This window comes from Pinus tabuliformis, chromosome 5_2, assembly GCF_031772625.1.
Source record: "Pinus tabuliformis cultivar Carrire ecotype Pingquan chromosome 5_2, CPIR1, whole genome shotgun sequence".
In the NCBI taxonomy this organism is placed as follows: Eukaryota; Viridiplantae; Streptophyta; class Pinopsida; order Pinales; family Pinaceae; genus Pinus; species Pinus tabuliformis.
Window position 1 is genome coordinate 170,276,244 of NC_142306.1, and position 9,800 is coordinate 170,286,043.

The following is a 9,800-nucleotide window of genomic DNA, read 5'->3' on the forward strand; positions in this document are numbered from 1 at the left end:
AGATTAGTGGGTAACAATGAGTCATTGGGTAGGGGATCTGCTACGACAAACACAAGTCGATAGAGCTAGTAGCAACTAGGAGGGCCACTAGTTGAGACCATATAGAATGTACAAAGGTTTTCCAGCAGGATTGGTGGAGGTCAATCCTCAAAGGGAGAGAGGGAGATCGTACCAGTCGAGGGTTTGGCAGCAAAGATAGAGAGACATAGCATGAAGAGCTACAAGATGGAGAATGAGGCTTGGGATGTTGCGCAAGAACTAGAGGGTAATTCGGTTCCAAGTGGTCCTTCCAAAAGTACCTTCCTTGCTAAGAGGGAGTGTTAGAATTTGTATCTCGAGTAGATACTTCTACGTGTTCCTGTGATAGGAGAAGGGATGATAAGGCATGGCCGAGATGGTCAGAGAACTAAGATAGCCATTGGAGATCCAAGTGAGAAACTTAGAGTGAAGGTCAAGAAAAAAACTTGAGGGCCAATAAGGCCTATGATTTGGAGTCAGAGGGATTCAAGCTTCAAAGGGAGTGAGTAGGCTCAAGAGGGAGTCAGTCTTCATAAGGACTTAGTAGGCTTAGAGGGAGTCAACAACTTAGAGGAAGAAAACCTTGAAGTTCAAGAAGTCATGTTACAAGATGGCAATGCAAGATGCATAGGAGCGAGAGGATTCTAAGAGCATGATGTCTACAAAGAGAGGTCCCTATCATACAACAAGAATTACTTATGTGTCATATGGAGCAACTATGGTAGCAGATAAAGGGTGGAAATTTGTTCCAGGTTTGAAGGCAAAGTCACTTCTAAATGGTGTTGTGAGAATACATCCATTGCTAAGAGGGAGTGTTGATGTTTTGAGTAGCACCTATAGACCCATGGTATCACACACTTTGGAGAAGTATAAGTACAAGGGTGAGTGATTCATTCTTGTCATCTTGTGGCTTGGAAAGAGTTAGATGAGAGGGTCAAGCAGGGCCAAGAGGGCCTACAAGGATGAGCAAATTCAGGAGCACTAAGAAAGTTTGGTAGGTCTAGAAGGGTCAAGAGGGAAAACAAGGATAAGCAAGGCTAAGAGGAGCCCAAACTTTGGAGGCTGATATGGTGAGGTGGGAAAAGGTGGCAAAGTTTCTCTTCAAGCTGCCTATAGGTCAAGTTGATATTTTGTCGTGCAAGATCGAACTGTTGGACAGCAACAAAGAGGTGAAGGTAGCCTTGATGGAGGCAAAGTTTGAAAGATTAGAGGTGAGGGTGGAAAGGAAATTAATCAAGTTGGAGATGGAATGGATGTCTCATGACACAGAGCTCGCCAACGATGGTCTATTTGTTGAGCTTTATGATCTTCTATCTAGGAAATTAGTTTTTGGTTCCAAGGAGCCACAAGAACCCTCTAGCGAAGGTGCAGATGATGGAACTGGCAAAGGAAAAGCGGCCTTATGGGCAGATAAGGATGTAGTCGGGCCCTCTAAGCCTGCTTGAATTTTCTGTTAATTTATGTATTGCAAATATTTTTTGTTGTTGGGTCAATTTTGTCGGATATATGGAAGGTTTCAATGTCAAAATTTAGTTCAAAGAGGCAGTAAAGGAAACAAGACCCTCCTCTGGATCTATTGGAATATGGAAGCTGCAAAAATCACAGAGTCAAGTTTTGTAATTTCAAATGCAAATGGTTCCGGCCAGGTAACCTAGGCTTTATAATATAAAAGTCCTCATTTCATTAAAATAAAATAATAATAAAGGTGCATAAAAAAGTATGTATTCATTGTGATCATGTGTCATGGATATATGGTGTTTCCTTGGTTAATGCACCTATAACATGACTTTATTGTTAAAAAAAATTGAATCTACTACTAAAAGTATATTATTGTGAGTTGAATTAGGAGTTGTTATGTAAAAAAAAATCCTACCACTCATTGCAATATACTTGGTTGGTAAACACCCAACATCAATCCATGAGAAGCATGATACATCACTGTCAAGATTAAAAAGTTCATAAAAATTAACTAAATTATAACTTCATTTAAATTATTATTATTAAAATTTAATATATAAATCCATGATAAGCATCATATATATATATATATATATATATATATATATAATGAATTAATATAAAAATAAATGTAACAATATTCTATACTATGGGCTTTGCCACAATATCATGACTTATTAATGTCATGGGCTTGTTATAATGCCATGGGCCAAAACTATGGCTTATCAATACCACATGCCTACAAACTATGGCTTATCAATACTACATGCTTACAAAACCATAACCCATTTAATAGTCAAACTATTTTATATAATTTAATTTAATTTTATAACATTTTTTTATTAAATTGAAAGTGATAACTAAAAATATTCCATAAATATTCTATACATGTTGAATCCTTGCCATTTACCTATTAATGAATTATAATTAAATTAAAAATTTAAAAAGTCTATTTCAAAATAGAAATATCTATCAATAATTAATATTAAATATAAAAATCATTAAACATTATACTTACATTAAATAATTACTAAAATTAAACATTTAGAACAAAAGATTTTAATTATATTAATAATAATTCTCCCTCTGGCACAAAATTTTCTTTGTTAAATATTGACCATTAAATTTGCACATCATTGATGATGGCTACTTAAATTTACAAACGATTAATTACCTATATTTTTCCATTAAATTTGCATGATGGTTATTTAATTTTGCAAACCGTGAATTTGATGCATGACATGATCTTGTTAGAAGCCTAAAGCTTAAGGTTGAGACTAGCACAACATGTCCACACCCATGGGCCATTGGTAATGGATATAAAACACTACTTAACTTTTCTTGTTTAGGGTCTTCATTAGTTATATTAGAAAACAAATCTATTTTGTGGTTGGACATGGAAATCTCAAATGTGTGGTTACCAAGCTTATGATGTATAAACAAAATTGGATTTGGGCGTTTTAAGTGAAGTCTATTCTTGAATTTTTCCATATTGTGAAGTCTATTCTTGAATTTTTCAAAATGCATGCCTTACATATTTTGAAGTCTATTCTTGAATTTTTCAAAACGCATGCCTTGCATATTATGAGGTCTATCCTTGAATTTTTCAAAATGCATGCCTTGCATATTATTATTGCTTAAAATGTTAGGATGCTCCCAAATTCCTATTTAGAAGTGGCTTCAAACTTGTTTTATTATTTATAAGGTTCTCTTTAAGTCTAATTCACCATTGTGAAGTCTATTCTTGAAATTTTCAAAATGCATGCCTTCCATATTGTGAAGTCTAATCTTGAATTTTTCAAAATGTAGGGCTCGCACAATTAAATCAAAATGTTACGATACTCCCAAATTTCTATTTAGAAGTAGCTTCAAACTTATTATATTATTTATAAGGTTCTCTTTAAATCTAATTCATCACATTGAAAGTAACTATTCCTCTTTGAAATACATTCAAAATACATTATAATTAATGAATTTGATCAAAATATTTAAAATCTTTTTAAGAATAGTTTAGCCCAATTTATAAAATCATTTAACTTACATAAATAGTAACTATATATAATTGTACAAAATTATTAACTAATTTCACAATATATATAAATATGGTTCAATAAATTTGATATTTATAAAATAATATTAAGCATACTTGGTTAGAGTATATTTTATTTAGTAAAATTAAAATTATAAAATTTAACAAAAACACACAATACATGATATTATGATATTTTAATATTTTACTTAACAAATAAAATAATAAAAACTTCGCACCATACTTCCCCTTTATTTTAATATATATTTACTATTTAAATATATATTTCCCGTCGGTGTCTCCACAAATAAACAAAACCCACCGGGAAAGAAATCACAAGATTCCGTAACTAACAGCGAATTCAAAGTTTTTAACGTAAAATAAAAAATAAAATATAGAAAAGAAATAAAATATAGAAAAGAAATCAAATATGGAAAAGAAATAACAAAAAGATTCCATGACTAACACAAAATTCAAAGTTTTTAAGATAAAAATAAAAAATAAAATACAGAAAAAGCATCGCAAAAAGATTCCATAACTAACACTAAATTGGAAGTTTTTAATATAAAAAATAAAATAAAGAAACATTAGATTCCAAGTCTTTTCAAAATGTAACTTACGAAACTGCCTACAAAATATGAAACCTTTGGAAACGTGTGAATATAGGGAAATGATTCACAAGTAATTGAATGTCGACTAATAAAGAACAATAGAAAGCTTGAAGATACCAACCACTACTTACCCAGTATGTAGTAGGAAAAGATAGACGAACCAAGATTATATTTTGTTAGATTCCACGCATAACAAAAAACGCATTTTTTATTAATTGTGGTTCGGTTCTAAATCTAATCATTGACATCACTTATGGCGTTAACCATGGCATCACTTATGGAAAAACGATGGGCACGAATAAGTAACCAGGCTCATGACTGTAAACTCAGTAAGGTTGAGCAAGCATGAATGCTTAAAAATTATAAATTTATATTTTGTTGATGTTTTTCTATGTTTTACATATTTTGGGGTTCAATAACCCATCATATTATTTTGATCCCTATGGGAGGGAGCGTGAACGCTTTCGATTCGATTCACTTCCCACCGTAGTTTTAACAGGAAGGTACTGGAATATTGAAATTGGAAAACAATTGCTGGTTTCTGACATGTAGTGGACGGAACCAATGCTCTCTCTCTATTACATAGCGCTGATGCAGCTTGTGCATATTATTACATTCAGAATACCAATCGGCGATATAAATCACGTTAACTACGCCTATGTAATCGGAAAACTGCTCCATTCCGTGGGCGCAGAGTATTTCTCAAATATCTCTTCTTTGGGCTATTTCTCAACCCATGTAAATCGCAACAACAGATTATAAATATATATTTTAACCCATCCAATTGCCAACATTGGCTCTTTATACAACTATCCATTCCAGAACCTCGCGTGATTAAATATGAGAGCGTCAGGAACCCTGTTATTATACTTTTGGTCGGCTCTTGGAAGTGTTCTTATTCCATTCAACCAGTTGATGCAAGAAAGCCATAACCTATACATAGTTCACCAAGTAAACCGATAGGTTGTAAATTGAAATGAATTCTCTAAAACATAGCAAAATAATGGAAACACTGCACTGATTTCTTCAATAAAATGCATACCTCAGATGGGTTTCGTAGGGAATAAGACGCAAGAGTTTCTTTGGGAACAGAAGAGACGAGAATGGAATACCCTTGTCCCCTGGCTTTGAGAACCTGACATTTTAATTACAGGCTCTTCAGAACTGCTAATGTCCCCATTATTAGGAGTACAAATAAACATAAACTGCACTGGTTTTACATAAGACTGCCTAATTCAACTGTAAAATGGGTTTAGAATCTTTGAATTGCACTCACCTGGAAAGCGTCTTCGTCCGTCCGGTCATCTCCAATATACAATGGCATAACATCATTCGAATTTGATAACCCTGCAAGGAATTTATTGGCAACCAGAGGAACTCCTTAATTTAGCATATGCAACCAATGACAAGCACGAGAAATGCCTTCCAATATTTTTCAGGTTTGAAATGAGAATGCTTACCTAATGAGTCTAGTAAAAACTCAAGGGCGTTTCCCTTGTGCCATTTAATTGATGGACGAATCTCTAAAACCTGCGCAACATAATTTGTAAGATTTCTTATTTTATTTCTTAGGGCAAACTTTGCATATTATTTGGCTTCAAAATTTCCAATAGAAAGAAAAAATTATGATAAAAAAATACATTTGCAAACCTTTTTCCCGAGGGTTAGATGCAAAAGAGGATAGTCCTCGAGCACACTATTCACTTTTTCTGCGAGTAAACTCAAGTTCTGTTTCAAAGAAAACAGTTTACGACCATAAATAATAAAACCATGCATTGAGGTTTCACCATAGATTCAGCAATTAAAAAAATGTATTACATCGCAGGACACTGCAACTGAAACCCAAGGAGAAAGAGGAGATAGTGTGGGACAAGGCTTCATAATATGGCTTAAGATCTCTTATAAAATGAACCTACGTAGTTGGACCTTAATGTCACCCACTCATGTTAAACTATGCTGAGAAAATTATTGTGAAGTTGCAAAAGTTTTAATAGTTAACAACTTGAAAAGGATGAAGTCAGAAAGGCAATGCTCAAAAAGTTAAAAGTAACAGCTAAATCATTGAGCTCTAAAGGATTACAAAACATAAATAACTAGGTGGAGAATTTAAATATTGCAGTGGCAATAAAATTGGTTTCTAAACAAAAATAATGCATGACAGACATTAAATATTAGACATCATAAAATGGTTATAAATAAAGCACAAAGATACCTTCTCCTCTACACAGCGGAAATGCACTGAAGCACAAAATTTGTTATTTTCCACCAATGCACCCTGTATTCTCTTTAGTTTCTCTTTCAATAACTTAGATACCTGGATAACATAATCTTAATGTCAAAAGATAAATAGTTCCCTCACTATATGTAAAATGGATCCCTTACATATGCGAAGTAGCAATTTGAAATATCTAGTACTCGAAACTAAAATTACTTTGATGAGGTAATTAATACTTATCAAGAAAACTTGGGCAGTCAAGTAGCAGTAGGCATGGTTATACCTCATCTATCATGGGCAAAAACTCCTTGGCAGGCTGGAAGAGAACAACTTCATTACCCTGCAGTATAAATCCAATGCAACAATAAACAATAATACAACAGAAGAATTTTTACAAGAAAAAAGGCACTCTCCTCCCTAGTGTATTTCCTAAAGGTCTTACTATAAACTTCATAAAGAATAGGGTCAAAGCAACTCTTTTTCCTGATATTTCGATTAGCAAGAATCCTTCCTGCCATATACTAACCTTTTTATCTCTAGTTTTTTTAGAACCATTCTTTGAGGCATTAAAAGCTCTGGCAGGTGCCATAATATCCATCCCATGGCTTCCAGCATAATATATTTCTGCTAGTCGCACAAAATCATATACCTAACAGAAAAAAAATTAGAAATACACAACCACTTTAGTCGCCTACTCTGAACTTCTTACTAGAAACCATGAATGTCTGTCGTCATTAAGTATATCAGATTGGAAAGCCTAACTTCAGTTCAATACCTAGGGCCTACACAATTTGAAATTTTTTGTGAATTTTATTCTGAAACTTGAAGAATGCCTACAAAAAAACCACGCAGCAGGTAATTTCATTGGCTAATGTACTCATGTTAAACAAACATGTACCTTATCTCTGCACCGCCCACTAATTATTGCAGTTGGAAAATATTTTGCAACTTCCTGCACTGTGGAACGCATCTGGAAATAGCAAGAATTGCATTTTGGGAAATTATATACAGGAAAAAAAGAGAACTATCATTGTCTGGGATAAAACCTATTTAAAAGATATTGATTAAGCTAGTAATAGCTACCGTATCAGACATATATGCCTGCTCAGGATCCTCTACAATAGGAGAAAGTGTCCCATCATAATCTAGAAAGACTACAATACGCTTTCCTTTTGCTGCACCCATCATCTGCTCAAACATACTCAAAGCTGAAGGATGATCCACCTACATTATAGCATAAGATTTCTAAATTTAAAAATGCCGCCATAAATTTTGTAATAGGAAAATCTGCAAAATTCAATGCCATAAATCCTTCAAATATGTAAAACTCTTTATGAACTGATAATTAAATTACTAATTTTACCATCCATGATCTATAAGCTGCATCTGCCATGTCCAGATCAAGTTCAGCATGGTTGAATCGACTAGCCAATGCACGATCTGAAGCTTTCATAGCATCAACCCAGTTGTCATTCTCAATATTGTTTGGAAATACTTTTCTCAGTGGAACTTGGAGAATGCGACAATGTTGATGCTGAAAATGGGACTGCAGGTGTACTTGGAAGAACAGGGGATAAAGAAGATAAGCTTAAAGAATCTGCCAGCACCACAGTGCGCTTAGAACCAAATGCCATGCCACAAGGGAATCACCCTTGAACTCTATTGTGCACAGACAATCCAAAACTTCCGGTGCAGATCTTGTAGAATTGAGAGATTTTCCAGCAAGCTACTCCAGTTATTCACCTTTGTAATGTACAAAAGAATACCTCTATAATGTCTTCTTAGCCTTGGTGTTGTTAATTAAAAATATACAGGATATAACATACTTAAATTACCTGAAACAAAAATCAAAAGTATATTAGAAAAGGTAATAGTAATTGCTATAATCAAAGAGTAAGAAGTATGATACTAAACAAAGACTACCATTGCAAACTCTACATAAAAATCTAGAACAGCTCACACAATTGAATTCTAATGAGAGGAAGATTCAACAACATAAATTTTAAAGATAGATACCATGAAAATCTCCGCAAGGAAACACTTTCTCCAATGTAAAGGTTGAGGAGGGGAGAAGTCCAACTATCTACAAGCACCTAGGGCTTTGAGAGTGTGAAAGATTTAAAGTTTTAACTTAGGGACAATTTGTTGAGCATATACCAAGACAAAATAAAAGTGGAACACTTAAATCTAATTCATAACAACGCAAATATAATCAAGAAATTTGCAAAAGGTTAATAGCTATCTTGAATGAAATTATAAAAATGTAAATCAGTAAACTGGGGCAATTTAATGCTGATGCAAAAACAGATAAAACACTCAGAGGCTAGAAAAAAAAAAAACAAATAAGTATTAACATATCAATTACTAACATATAAGAATGACGAAAAAAACTCATTTCCTCCGGCTGTGCTTTAATACAGAACATCGATCATTGTCCTAAAAAATTGTGGAAAGAAAACTTAAGATCGGTATTCCAAAGAAATTTCTCATGCTTCAAAACAATAGTTCATAAACGCTCTAGCATAGATTTATGGCAATAAAAAATATGACAATGTAAAACACCTAAAATGTCATATATATAGAGAAAAATTTGAATTCAAGTCTATCATTTACCCTGACTTGTAAACAGTACTCTATACTTAAAATTGAAAATAGCCACGCCCTAGCAAATTTTTTGATGAGACGTAAGTGCACAATATATATCTGGAGTGCAAACAGACTTGGACCATATTAAAACCTAGTCATAGAGGATAGATGCCAGCAAAGGTTTTGCTTTCAAACCAGGCATTCACGGTCGTAGAAGTATGGCTCTATAACGACTCGTGATAACTTTTCGGGGTCAAAAATAATTGCCTTAAAAATAGGACCAATATAACAGCATTTTCCCAAGACATCCCAAATTAATAGTTCTCATCCCACATATGTTTTTGCTTCCAAGTTAATGAAAGGAAACAGAGGACATTATCGAACTTGCATTATTGGAATATTATCAAAAATCTAGAATATTGTGTTACTCTAACTATGCCTTTTGCAATCGTTTTATCTGAAAAATCGAAATCACTGCCAAAGTATTACTAGCATAAAAAAATTGAAATGAAAAGTTCATTTTCAGCAGATGAAGATGTGGGAAGGTTTATACTAGATAAGGCAGTTTCTGTAGCTTGCATGATAACTGACAGGATCAACGGATCTTGGTTAGTTGGTAATGCAGGAATGTTTCATACTCCACCCGGGCTTGAACCCCCCTATGCAAGGTGCAAGCGGGTCATTTCATGTATAGCTTCTCAGACTAAGATCTTTCAAGAGTGTTGTGGGACGGATCTTCCATTGTAATACTGCGAGAATGGGGAAGGGTACTTTTTCCACACTGAGAATAGGAAGCATCTTGTCTGAAAACTCTATATAATTTTCTAAATTGAAAAGTGTGTCAGAAATGATAAATGGTTAAGTGTTACTTGCCAGACCAAAC

At 33.7% G+C, this 9,800-nt stretch overlaps 1 pseudogene across 1 annotated transcript; it reads right to left on the reverse strand.

Moving 5' to 3' along the window:
* Window positions 1-4,404: 4,404 nt before the first annotated feature.
* LOC149158095 (putative trehalose-phosphate phosphatase C) lies at window positions 4,405-8,056 on the reverse strand (annotated as a pseudogene). Its single transcript, XR_016261659.1, has 11 exons — window positions 7,695-8,056; window positions 7,415-7,555; window positions 7,230-7,301; window positions 6,858-6,980; window positions 6,615-6,671; window positions 6,329-6,430; window positions 5,767-5,844; window positions 5,577-5,646; window positions 5,393-5,463; window positions 5,159-5,251; window positions 4,405-5,049 (listed from the first exon to the last, which is right to left on the reverse strand). The product of XR_016261659.1 is annotated as a putative trehalose-phosphate phosphatase C (transcript).
* Window positions 8,057-9,800: the final 1,744 nt, after the last annotated feature.